Raw genomic sequence first — 12,872 nt, forward strand, 5'->3', positions numbered from 1 at the left:
ATGGAAGGACATACTCAGGAAATTGAGTGATAGGGTCAGCACCCTAGACTTCAACTTCCTCCACGTCTATCCCCAAGTCCTCATCATCCATCGGGATGTCTTCGATTTTTTCCTCCTCCGGCTCCAAATTGATGGCTTTATCCTTTTCCTGTGCGATGGGCTTGTACTTTGGTGGGTTTATTCTTGGTGATGTGTGCACTGATATTGCAGGTTGCTTGCCCTTTTTATCTTTCTCACTCTCCTTAGTTGGGGCCAGCTTCGGTTTACGTGTCTGTGGGGATTTGGGAACTTCCACTAATACTTCTGCAACCTCTGGGGCAACTTATTCTACCTCCCTAACAACCTCTGGCACAACCTACTCGGCTATCACTACTTCGGTGTCCATAGCTTCTGCAGGTGTCAACATGATGTTATGCAATAAATCGTGTGTCGCCTTTGAAAATGTCTCAAATACTGAATTGGCTATCAAAGCTTCGGAGTTCTCGCAGTTCATGTGCACCTAAGAGCTCAACAACTCAATTCTCAAAATGCCAAGTGTTTTTCGCTGGGCAGCCACCTGTAATTTATAGGGAATTTTGAATTCAAATCTAACCGTTCCCTCCACATTCAGTTCATTAATGCTAGATTGGCAACAAATTTTCAAGGATCTGACCCATAAATTCCGTCTTAAATGCCGGCCGCCCACTCCATTTGGCCGCATTTCTACCGTTAAATCATGAACAGTGACTTTAACGGTCACTTTCTATCTAACCTTCGCGATTTCTCCCTGGATAGTACAATTCCCTTCGCGTTGTTGCGATCCTTGTGACACTTCCTTGCTTCGCACAATCCTCCAATTTCACAGCTCCCCAACCCGGGCAGTGTAGTTTATAGTTTCGTGCCTCCTTTCAGCTGCCTGGAGTGCTAAGACTGTGCTACCCTCATATAGTCACATGGCCAGACCACCGGTGTATGGCTTTAATCGGCTGCCATTCACCTTTCCTGGGAAGGGATCTCCATTCAATTTAACCAACTGAATTGCTCCACCATCAGTAATCTCCTTAATGACATAGGGCCCTAACTAGTGCATTTTGAACTTCCCTAGAAATTTATCAAACTTACTGTCATATAACAAAACTAGAGCATTTAACTTAAAGGTGCACAACTTAATGTGCTGATCATGCCATGATTTTTCGCGCTGCTTTTGGAACTGTTGGTTAAATCCAACTAGAAATCTCTCTTCCTCAAGCTCAACCAGCTGCGCGAGCCTCTCCTCCATGGCTCCACAATCCGTCATACCTGTGAGTGTCGCTATGCGCAGAATCGCACGATGTACTCCATGGGTATCACTACTTCAACACCATATACAAGCCTAAAGGGTGTATGTCCAGTAAACTTCTTGCACGTCGTCCGATAGGCCCATAGTACTGCGGGTATGCGCAGGTCCTAATCACTTTGTTGAGCATTGCAAACCTTGGTCAACACATTTTCTAGCACCTTATTGAATGCTTCCATTGTCCCATTAGCCTGTGGGTGATAAGGCGCGCTTTTTTGGTGATATGCCTAAAATTCCTCCGTCAGCACGCTGATCGTCTCATTCAGAAAGTGCATACTGCGATCACTCATCAAAATATTTGGACACCAAAATCGCGTCAGTACATACTCAAAGAGGAACTTCACAGTAGTCGTGCTTGTGCAATCCTTCACAGGTTGTGCTTCCGCCCATCGAGCCAAATACTCAGTCGCGGTGATAATGTACCGCGCTCTCGTCTTCTTTACTTGAGGCTGAATGGGTCCCACAAAATCTATTTCCCATTTCTCAAAGGGTTGTAATGTCATCTATAGATTCAGAGGCAGCTCATCCTTTCGTGACCGCCTACTAGTCCTTTGACATACATTGCATGCTTTGCAGTAAGCTTTTGAATCCTGATGGAGGGTTGGCCACCACAACCCTGCGCGGAGAATCTTCTACGCGGTCGCTCTCCCTGCATAATGTCCTCCTGCAACGCCCCCATGAGCGTCTGCGAAGATACTGCTTCTTTCAAACTCTGGTACATATCTCAATAATACTTCATTAGACCCCATTTTGTATAGATGCCCGACAATGACAAAAAATATTTCATGCGCACTACTAACCCCTTCTTCCGCTAGACGGTGTAACCTTCTGGGGCAGTTCCTGTCATCAGGAAGTGTATGATGTCTTCAAAATGACCATCCGCGACACGCACTGCAAATAGCTACGTGTCAGGCAATGCCTCCTCCAAATTAGTGGGCTCTTCCCCTGTTTCAATGCACGGCAGATAGTCTAATCCCACGTTCAGTCGTTCAGGATTCACAATAACCTCAAAATCATACCCTTGGAATAATAACAACCACCTATAGATTCTCCCCCCAACACAGGATTATTAACCAAGTATTTTAACTCGAAATGATCTATATACATCTTAAAATGTCCACCCAACAAATAGTGTCTAAACTTATGGAGCCCATATACCATGGTTAACCCTTTGCGCTTGGTGGTGGAATAGTTCTTCTCAGCCTTGGATAACCTTATGCTTGCGAACGCTATAGGATGGTCCAATTCTCCTCCGCTAACCTGTGTCAGTACTGCTCCCAGCGCTATACATGATGCGTCGACATGTACATGAAATTCCTTCTTCCAATTTGGGAAGACTAAGATCGGTGTGGTGACCATCTTTTCTTTCAATAAATCCAAGCTTTTCTTATAGTCCTCGTTCCAGCAGAATGCAACATCCTTTTTCAGCAACTTCTCCATAGGTGTGGTGATCTGGGCATATCCCTTGATAAACTTCCTGTAATACCCAATATGTCCTAAGGCTGTGCACAGTTGTTTCACACTCCTCGGCACCTCCAAATTAAGTATCACTATGATCTTCACAGGATCTACCATCAGTCCCTGTCTACAAACCACATGACCCAACAGAGTCCCAAAAGGAACACAAAGCAAGCACTTCTTCAGATTGAGTGCGATTTGGTACCTTCGACAGGTATCTAGCATCAGGCGCAAACTTGCCACATGGCGTTTCACTAGCCCAAACACAGTCCAATCATCAAAGTACACTTCTAGGAACTTATGAATAAATTTCTTGAATGCAGTAATGACTACGTGTGAAAAAATCATAGCGCATTCTTCAATCGAAAAGGCATTACAATGTACTAAAAACATCCCCACTCAGTCGTGAAGGTTGTCTTGCTTCTATCCTCCGGTGTGATTTTGATTTGATGGTACCTAGAGAACCCATCAGTGAAGGAATACGCTTCCTCGCCACCTACATTATCCAACACCTCATCAGTGAATGGAGTCGGGAAAGGATCATGTATGCAAGCGTCATTCAACTTCTTGAGATCTATGCATATCCTTATTTCATCCTTCTCCTTCTTTTCTTGTGCCACCATTGGGCTTACCCAATCAGATTTTTCTACGGGCTCAATGATGCCTTCCACAAGCATCTTGTCTAGCTCTAAGCGAACCTTCTCCTTATACTTCGGATTGAGATGGTAAGGTCTTTGCTTAACCAGCTTTGCATCGGGTTTTAACGTGATCTTCATAACACCCAGGTCTCGTATTATCCCTTTTAGCTCTGTAAACTTGGTAGGGAACAAATCTTGGTATTCATAAAGAAATTCAGTGACCTTATCCACAGTCGCGTCATCCCAGTAATCTCCAATCTTCACGAATTTGGGCTCCACCTCCATACCAATATTTCCCTGTTTCGTTTTCAATGGTGCGGTTATATCAGGATTCTCAATCTACGGTCCCTCAACCTCGTGGTGTCCCTCTGTTTCAGGGATGTTAATCTTTCGTGGATCCTCATCTTCTTCTTCAGTAGTCATATTATAGCATTCCAGCGCGTGGCTCAGCTGAGTAGTCCAATCGGGTTGAATCAGATCCAAAGGATCCTGCGGTATCCTAAAGATTACTACTTTCACTTCTTGTAGTGCTTCGTCAATACAGTCAAACCCGTCTTCAAAGATGAACGTCATTATGAATCGTTCATGTAGAATATCCCATTCACTTGTACCATGGAGGAGCTTTGTTTCCAAGTACCAGTTCATTAGGATGACATCCAAGGTATGATAGAACAAGCGCACCCATTCCTGTTGGGGCTTCACTCCATAAGCCTGAGCCCATTTGGCCAAGTGTGCGCGCGGATCGTCCTTCCCATCATATTTTCTATCATTTGTACCTTCGACTTCCCAAAGTGTGTGCGCATCATCCTCCTACACTCGCACCAATCATCAAAGCTACCCTTGTGCGTACCCCACCATCTTATGGGCGTAGCACGCAGTGTCCAGTCCAAAGCCTAGAAGCGCTACTTCTTTGGTACTTCCCTCTCAAATGCATCCAAAAATACATCTACATCATTCAGGCCATCATAAGTGGGCAGATTTCTTTCCTTTGATGACACGTAGCCAATCGACCAGGTCTTCATGTTACAACTTAGCGTGGTTACTTCATGTATCCGATTCTGCCAACGCTCTAATTCTTCATCAGAGTTTGAGGTGCAAGAACTCTCACGATCGCATGTAATTCATCCATTCACTGTTGGATTCACCCAATCTTGGTTTCGCACCGTTATCTTGTATAAGCAGTCCATATCGTCATCGCTCTCATAATCGCGGACTAGTTCAGTATAGCGCGATCCTTCAGTAGGATCTAGGGGTACTATTACGTGGAGCGATTTCTTCTCAAATATCATCTTTCACTTCTTTAGTTTGATTACCCCATTCATATTAGTAGCCCAATTAATGCCAAGGAGTGCAGGGTAGGGGTTGCTGTCATCCACAATTTCTATTACTTCAAAGCCAAACAACGCGCTCGCGCCTTCAATATCTACAATCACCCCTTGCAGCCGCCCCATGGGGATGATCTTCTACTGATTTTCCATCCTTAACTGAATCAGAGACCACTATAGTGTGGGTCTTCCCATCTGCTCCCAAGTTCGCGTCTCACTCCAGATCCAAAATAACCTGATCCATTTCATATTCTCCTATCTGCGCGGTCTGTCTCATCTCTCGTCCTGTCCAGGCAATGGTCTTTGTCATGCCCCTGGCCTTTACATTTTAGGCACCATACCTCTTCGCGCACCTCTGGTCGAACTGTTCTGTCTTGCTTCAAACTTTGCATTTCAAGGCAAAGATTTTGCAACTACGCATGGATCTGTTGAACCCCTAGATTCAGATCTTGCATCGGTGTTTCGTGCAATCTCATTGAAATCTCCAAGGCCTTTTCCTGAGTCATAATCTTCTGTTGTGACAGCACAACCCTTAGATGTGGCAGGAGCAAAGCCAAAAACCACTCACGGTGCTGTCCATCTATTAAGTTCATATTAGCTTCATGGATCTTACACTTCAACCTCTGATCCAATTCCCAAGGTGTCTCGCCTGGTTTCATCTTGATTTCCTTGAACTCTAGAATCGATTGTGCCTCAGATTTAGGCATACTGAACTCTTTATTCAGTGCGGTCTGGATGTCCACACCCCAATGTTTGGGTTATCATTAGAGTACTTGATGTACCAGGTTAGTGCATGATACTGTGAAGCACTAACCAATGTTTCCTTCTTCATGTGATCATCTGTAATGCCCTGAGCTTCCCACACAACTTTCACGACGAACCAAAACTAGTCCGCATCCTCATTTCCCAAACCTTTAAACAAAGTAATCTTCATTGAATTTTCCATGTTGAACTACGATTGAGGAGGTGGTGGTATGGGTGAAGTCGCAGGTGATGGTGGTGAAGTTGGAGGTGGTGTGTGTGGAGGTGACAGTCGTGGGAATCCCTGTCTTATTAACTAAATTGCATTTCGTGGAGAAGCCTGCGCTACTCCCTCTTTGTCACCAGATGGAGTTGAAATCAGTGGGATATATTCAGGACCCTTTCTTCCTTCATTTATGTAAGTCTTTCCACTTCGCGTAGCCCGAACATCAAGGTGGCTGATGTGGTGAAGTAAAATTATAAGTGCGGACATGAACAAATTCCTTTAGCCCGATAATGGATCTAGCCACAATAGATACATTATATGGAAGATTTCCTTAGGTTAGAATCAATCAAGAGGTCCTACCTCTTGGTCACTTATCCTGCTTGATGATGTCCTCGCTTGCTCGCTTCAGCTATCTCTCACTTTCTTCTTCAAGCTCCTGAAACAAGTAAACAACAACAGACAAAAAACATAATAATAGACAAATTGCAATTCAACCTACTTAAAAAGTAAAGAAACATTAAGCCGTGAATATGTAATATTACAAAAAATGTAGGAAATCAATCGATAGTTGCATATATTAATATCAAAGAGAGATTACAACCATTTGTCTTGACGTCACAGTCTTCCTCTGACAAGGCTAGGTTCCCACACACTTCTGCTAGCATTCAATGATCACTTCAAACAACAATAGTTTTAAATATCTTCCCTTTAGGCTTCACTCGAAACCAAAACACACTTCTCCCTCACACAATTAGATAGCTACAACTAGTAATAGCTTGCTTGTCTACTCCAAACCAAAATAGCATCAACACTCAACCAAAAAACTGCAACTATAACACTAGTTTGTGCTTGGGAAGAAGGGAGGTTTATATAGGAAATATGGATGGGAGATGGATCCTCTTCTCATGGGTGAAGGACTTATCCCTTGAGGTAGTTCCATCATTATAGGGGAAAGGAGCCCAAACTGTCATCCTCGACCCCATTCAACCAAACCATTTACCAGAGTTCCGTTACAAAGCTTTTAGAGCTAGAAGCTTCGGCTCTATTTTAAAAAACTTTCCATAAAAAGACCAGTGCGACTGGAACACAACTCAGTTGGTCCGGTTGGCGCAAGGAGTAGTGCTAATATCTGCACATCAGAGCATGGGAGATAAAGGCCATTAGCGCCGATCTTGTAAATTGGGAAAAACAAAAATTTAAGGGGAAATGGTGCAAAAGGGAATTTATCTGCTCATGAAGAGGGACACAATGTGAGTTTATTCATGAAGCAAAGTATGCAGGGTTCATTGTAGAGGTCCTCCAGGATCAAGGAATGGGGAGTACAGGGAAAATGACAAAATTTTGTGTAATAGATGCCCCCTAAAGCGTGAAGGCCGAGCTGGAGTGAAGGATGAAATGCTTTATAAATCAGTGCGGGGAATTGGTCTGCCATCAGAAAACTCGCAAGCAAGTATAGATAGATATACATAAACTGAGATCTCTGTCAAATGAAACATGAATCGTGGCATGGAAGTAGCCATCCATATAATGATCATGTAAATGGATCCATGTATGGGTGCAACCATCTGTCAAAGAGGATCGTAATGAAACCAAGGTATGGTCGCAACCATCCAATAATGAGAAGGATCACATATGATAACTCATGGTCTGGTCGCAGCCAACCATCTGATAGAGACATGCATATCATCATAACCATGTCACACCACTTCACAACCTGGACTTTTTTGATCTGAGTTGAGGGTCTTGCACTCCAACACGACCCGATCAAAGTATAGATCCTAACATGCGAATAGGTGTGTTGACGTCGAACATGCTAGAAAGTTGCTTGATTACCAGTCAATGATGTAAACTGTTAACAATCACGAGAGAAACCACCAATAATGACAATGGTCCTCAAGGTACTATCAGTACAATTCACGGAATAAGAATAGAGGAACTGAAGCCGAACACCTGTGAAATCACTCAATCGAAAGCCGATAATGTGAACTTGTCGTCGAGTGCGAAGAACTTGCCATTAGGGCATGCAAGCTCTAAGGTACTAAGGAGGGCCATAATAAATACCACATCATCAACGCGAGATGAGAGGATGAAAAATGATTTTGGACAATACAGAGAATCAGAGGTAAGTGTAAATCTAGAAGGAGAACTCTTGAACATATCGGCGACACAACTGGAAGTTTGGTAGCTTTTGGATCCATAGGATCGATGGTCATGATGACATGATAGAGATCAAATGGAAGGCAAAAATGAATGGCCCAAACCCAGGAAGGTCAACGATACAAAGGAGGATGTCCCAACCCGACACGAAGCAAAGATTGTCATGTTCAAGAGTGAGCTGCCGACACAACTGATAGATTTCCAAACTTTTCCCCACCATTTCTGGCAGGTACCCCTATTATTTTTTTAATCGCAAGCTTGAAGGGGATAGCATATGCTTTCACTGTAAGTTCAACCTTTGGATGAATTCGACCTAGTAAGTTTAACGAGCCCTAGGAAGGAGAAGCTCATGTTCGTCATGGTGACGAATCCATGTCGTTTAATAATATATCGAGTCCGACAAAGGTGTAACTTGATATCTTCTTCATGTTTAGAGAGTTTGAAAAAGACACATAAAAGAAAACTCCACATGGTCCCTTTTCGTATGTTTGTGTCTCTCGAGCCCAAAAAGGTAGAAAAAAATACTTGAGAGAACTGCTTGAATATTTCAGTCAACGAGTACCTTTTTCATAAATAGTGCCTCCTAGCCCGAAAAAGGGGTAAACTTATACTGGGCACACGACATTTCACACATGTTAACGAGTTCGAAACAACAAGGGCTCGACCATCTTTTCGCTTTTAAAGGGTTGCAAAAGAGCTGAAAGCGGACCCCCCATTTTTATTCTCTTTAACGAGTAAAAAAGGGGAAAATACTCGGCAATATTTTCATTTTTTACAAGTCAGAAAAGAGCTTAAAGGTGACTCATCTTGAAGGAACGAGTGGTATAAAGGGTAGCAACTGGTTCTGACAAAGGAGGAGCTGCTCAAAACATGTAATGGTCAAGGGGTTGGATAATAAAACCACTCATCACTGCGGTCCCTTAGGAAAGGAAAAACAACCAAGTGAAAGCATATGATTGGCCAAAGAGATGGTGGCGATGGAATGAAACAACCAAGGTTCATTAGGAATTAGCTGATAAAAAGGGAAATCATGGGATGTAAATTGGGCATGGGTTCATTTTACCACAAGCTTGAACCATGGAGAACTATGCTTGGATTTAGTTTCATATTTACACAAGCCCGAAACGAAAAACTATGCTTGAATAAGTTTGCATGCGCCCAACATAATGACTCAAATTGAGGTACATGCCCCCAAGTGGAGTTGCCAATTTGTGGTGAAGTAAAATTATAAGTGCGGACACGAATGAATTCCTCTAGCTCGATAATGGGTCTAGTCACAATAGATACATTATATGGAAGATTTCCTTAGGTTAGAATCAATCAAGAGGGCCTACCTCTTGGTCGCTTATCCTGCTTGATGATGTCCTCGCTTTCTCACTCCAGCTATCTCTCGCTTCCTTCTTCAAGCTCCTGAAACAAGTAAACAACAACAAACAACAAACATATAATAGACAAATTACAATTCAACCTACTTAAAAAGTCAAGAAACATTAAGCCGTGAATATGTAATATTACAAAACATGTAGGAAATCAATCAATAGTTGCATATATTAATATCAAAGAGAGATTACAACCATTTGTCTTGACGTCACAACCTTCCTTTGACAAGACCAGGTTCCCACACACCTCTGCTAGCATTCCATGATGGCTTCAAATAACAATATTTTTAAAGCTCTTCCCTTTAGGCTTCACTCAAAACCAAAACACACTTCTCCCTCACACAACTAGATAACTACAACTAGTAATAGCTTGCTTGTTTACTCGAAACCAAAATAGCATCAACACTCAACCAAAACTCTGCAACTATAACACTAGTTTGTGCTTGGGAAGAAGGGAGGTTTATATAGGAAATATGGATGGGAGATGGATCCTCTTTTCATGGGAGAAGTACTTATCCCTTGAGGTAGTTCCATAATTGTAGGGGAAAGGAGCCCAAATTGTCATCCTTGACCTCATCTAGCCAAACCATTTACCACAGTTCCATTACGAAGCTTCTAGAGCTGGAAGCTTCAGCTCTAATTTAAAAAACTTTCCATAAAAGGACTGGTGCGACTGGAAAAAAACTCAGTCGCTCCGGTCGGCACGAGGAGTAGTGCTAATCTCTACACATCGGCCTAGGGGAGACAAATGCCATTAGCGTCGTCTTGTAAACTGGGAAAAATAGAAGTTTAAGGGGAAATGGTGCAAAAGGGAATTTATCTGCTCATGAAGAGGGACACAATGGGAGTTTCTTCATGAAGGCAAAGCATGCGGAGTTCATTGTAGGGGCCCTCCAGGATCAAGGAACGGGGAGTATAGGGATAGTGACAAAATGCTGTGCAACACAATGCCCCCTAAAGCATGAAGACCGAGCTGGAGTGAGGGATGAAATGCTTTATAAATCAGTGCGGGAAACTGGTCTGCCATCGGAAAACCTGCAAGCAAGTACAGAGAAATATACATAAACTAAGATCTTTGTCAAATGAAACATGAATCGTGGCATGGACACAGCCATCTAGAGAATGATCATGTAAATGGATCCAGGTATGGGTGCAACCATCCGTCAAAGAGGATCGTAATGAAACCAAGGTATGGTCGCAACCATCCAATAATGAGAAGGATCACATATGATAACTCATGGTCTAGTCACATCCAACCATTTGATAGAGACATTCATATCATCATAACCATGTCACACCACTTCGCAACCTGGACTTTTGTGATTTGAGTCGAGGGTCTTGCGCTCCAAGTACATATCCTAGCATGTGAATAGATGTGTTGACGTCGAACATGCTAGAAAGTTGCTTGATTACCAGTCAATGATGTAAACTGTTAACAAGCACGAGAGAAACTACCAATAATGACAATGGTCCTCAAGGTATTATCAGCACAATTCACGAAATTTGAATAGAGGAACTGAAGTCGAACACCCGTGAAATCACTCAATCGAAAGCCAATGATGTGAACTTGTCATCTAGTGTGAAGAACTTGTGATTAGGGCAGGCAAGCTCTAAGGTAATGGAAGGGCTCAGTCAACTTTCCGGATAATGAGCTAAAGTCGACAGAAAGTGACTGTGTCGAAGGAGGGCCATAATAAATCCCACATCGTCGACGTGAGATGAGAGGATGCAAAATGATTTTGGACGATACAGAGAATCAGAGGTAAGTGTAACTGCAGAAGGACAACTCTTGAACATATTGATGACACAACTGGAAGTTTCGTAGCTTTTGGATCCATAGGATCGGTGGTCATGATGACGTGGCAGAGATCGAATGGAAGGTAAAAATGAAAGGCCCAAACCAAGGAAGGTCAACGATATAAAGGAGGATGTCCCAACCTGATGCAAAGCAAAGAGTGTCATGTTCAAGAGTGAGCTACCGACACAATTGATAGATTTCCAAATTTCCCCCCACCATTTCTGGCAGGTGCCCCAATTATTTTTTTAATCACAAGCTTGAAGGGGATAGCATATGCTTGCACTATAAGTTCATCCTTCGGATGAATCTGACCTAGTAAGTTTAACGAGCCCTAGGAAGGAGAAGATCATGTTCGTTATGGTGACGAATCCAATGTCGTTTAATAGTTTAACGAGTCTGACAAAGGTATAACTCAATATCTTTTCCATGTTTAGAGAGTTTGAAAAAGACACGTAAAATAAAACTCCACATGGTCCCTTTTCATACGTTTGTGTCTCTCTAGCCTGAAAAGGTAGAAAACAATACTTGAGAGAACCGCCTGACCATTTTAGTCAAGGAGTACCTTTTTCGTAAATAGTGCCTCCTAGCCCGAAAAAGGGGTAAACTTATACTGGGCACATGACATTTCACACCTGTTAATGAGTTCGAAACGATAACGGATTGACCATATTTTGGCTTTTAAAGGGTTGGAAAAGAGCTGAAAGTAGACCCCCCAATTTTTATTCTCTTTAATAAGTAAAAAAGGAAAAATACTCGGCAATCTTTTCATTTTTTACGTGTTAGAAAAGAGTCTAAAGGTGACTCATCCTAAAGGAATGAGTGGTATAAAGGGTAGCAACTGGTTTCGACAATGGAGGAACTACTCAAAACATGTAATGGTCAAGAGGCTGGCTAATAAAACCACTCATCGCTGCGGTCCCTAAGGAAAGGAAAAACAACCAAGTGAAAGCATATGATCAGCCAAAGAGATGGTGGTGACAGAATGAAGCAACCAAGGTTCATCAGGAATTAGCTGATAAAAAGGGCAATCACGGGATGAAAATCGGGCATGGGTTCATTTTTACACAAGCTTGAACCATGGAGAACTATGCTTGGATTTAGTTTGATGTTTACACAAGCTCGAAACGAAAAAATATGCTTGAATAAGTTTGCATGCCCCCAACATAATGACTCAAATTGAGGTACATGCCCCCAAGTGGAGTCGCCAATTTGTGGTGAAGTAAAATTATAAGTGTGGACACGAACGAATTCCTCTAGCCTGATAATGGGTCTAGCCACAACAGATACATTCTATGGAAGATTTACTTAGGTTAGAATCAATCAAGAGGGCCTACCTCTTGGTCACTTATCCTACTTGATGATGTCCTCGCTTTGTCGCTCCAGCTATCTCTCACTTCCTTCTTCAAGCTCCTGAAACAAGTAAAAAACAACAGACAATAAACATAATAATAGACAAATTACAATTCAACCTACTTAGCAAGTCAAGAAACATTAAGCCAAGAATATGTAATATTACAAAACATGTAGGAAATCAATCGATAGTTGCATATATTAATATCAAAGAGAGATTAAAACCATTTGTCTTGACGTCGCAGTCTTCCTATGACAAGACCAGGTTCCCACACACTTCTACTAACATTCCATGATGGCTTCAAACAACAATAGTTTTAAATCTCTTCCCTTTAGGCTTCACCCCAAACCAAAACACACTTCTCCCTCACACAACTAGATAGCTACAATTAGTAATAGCTTGCTTGTCTACTTCAAACCAAAATAGCATCAACACTCAACCAAAACTCTGCAACTATAACACTAGTTTGTGCTTGGAAAGAAGG

This window comes from Pinus tabuliformis, chromosome 9 (genome assembly GCF_031772625.1).
Source record: "Pinus tabuliformis cultivar Carrire ecotype Pingquan chromosome 9, CPIR1, whole genome shotgun sequence".
NCBI lineage: Eukaryota > Viridiplantae > Streptophyta > Pinopsida > Pinales > Pinaceae > Pinus > Pinus tabuliformis.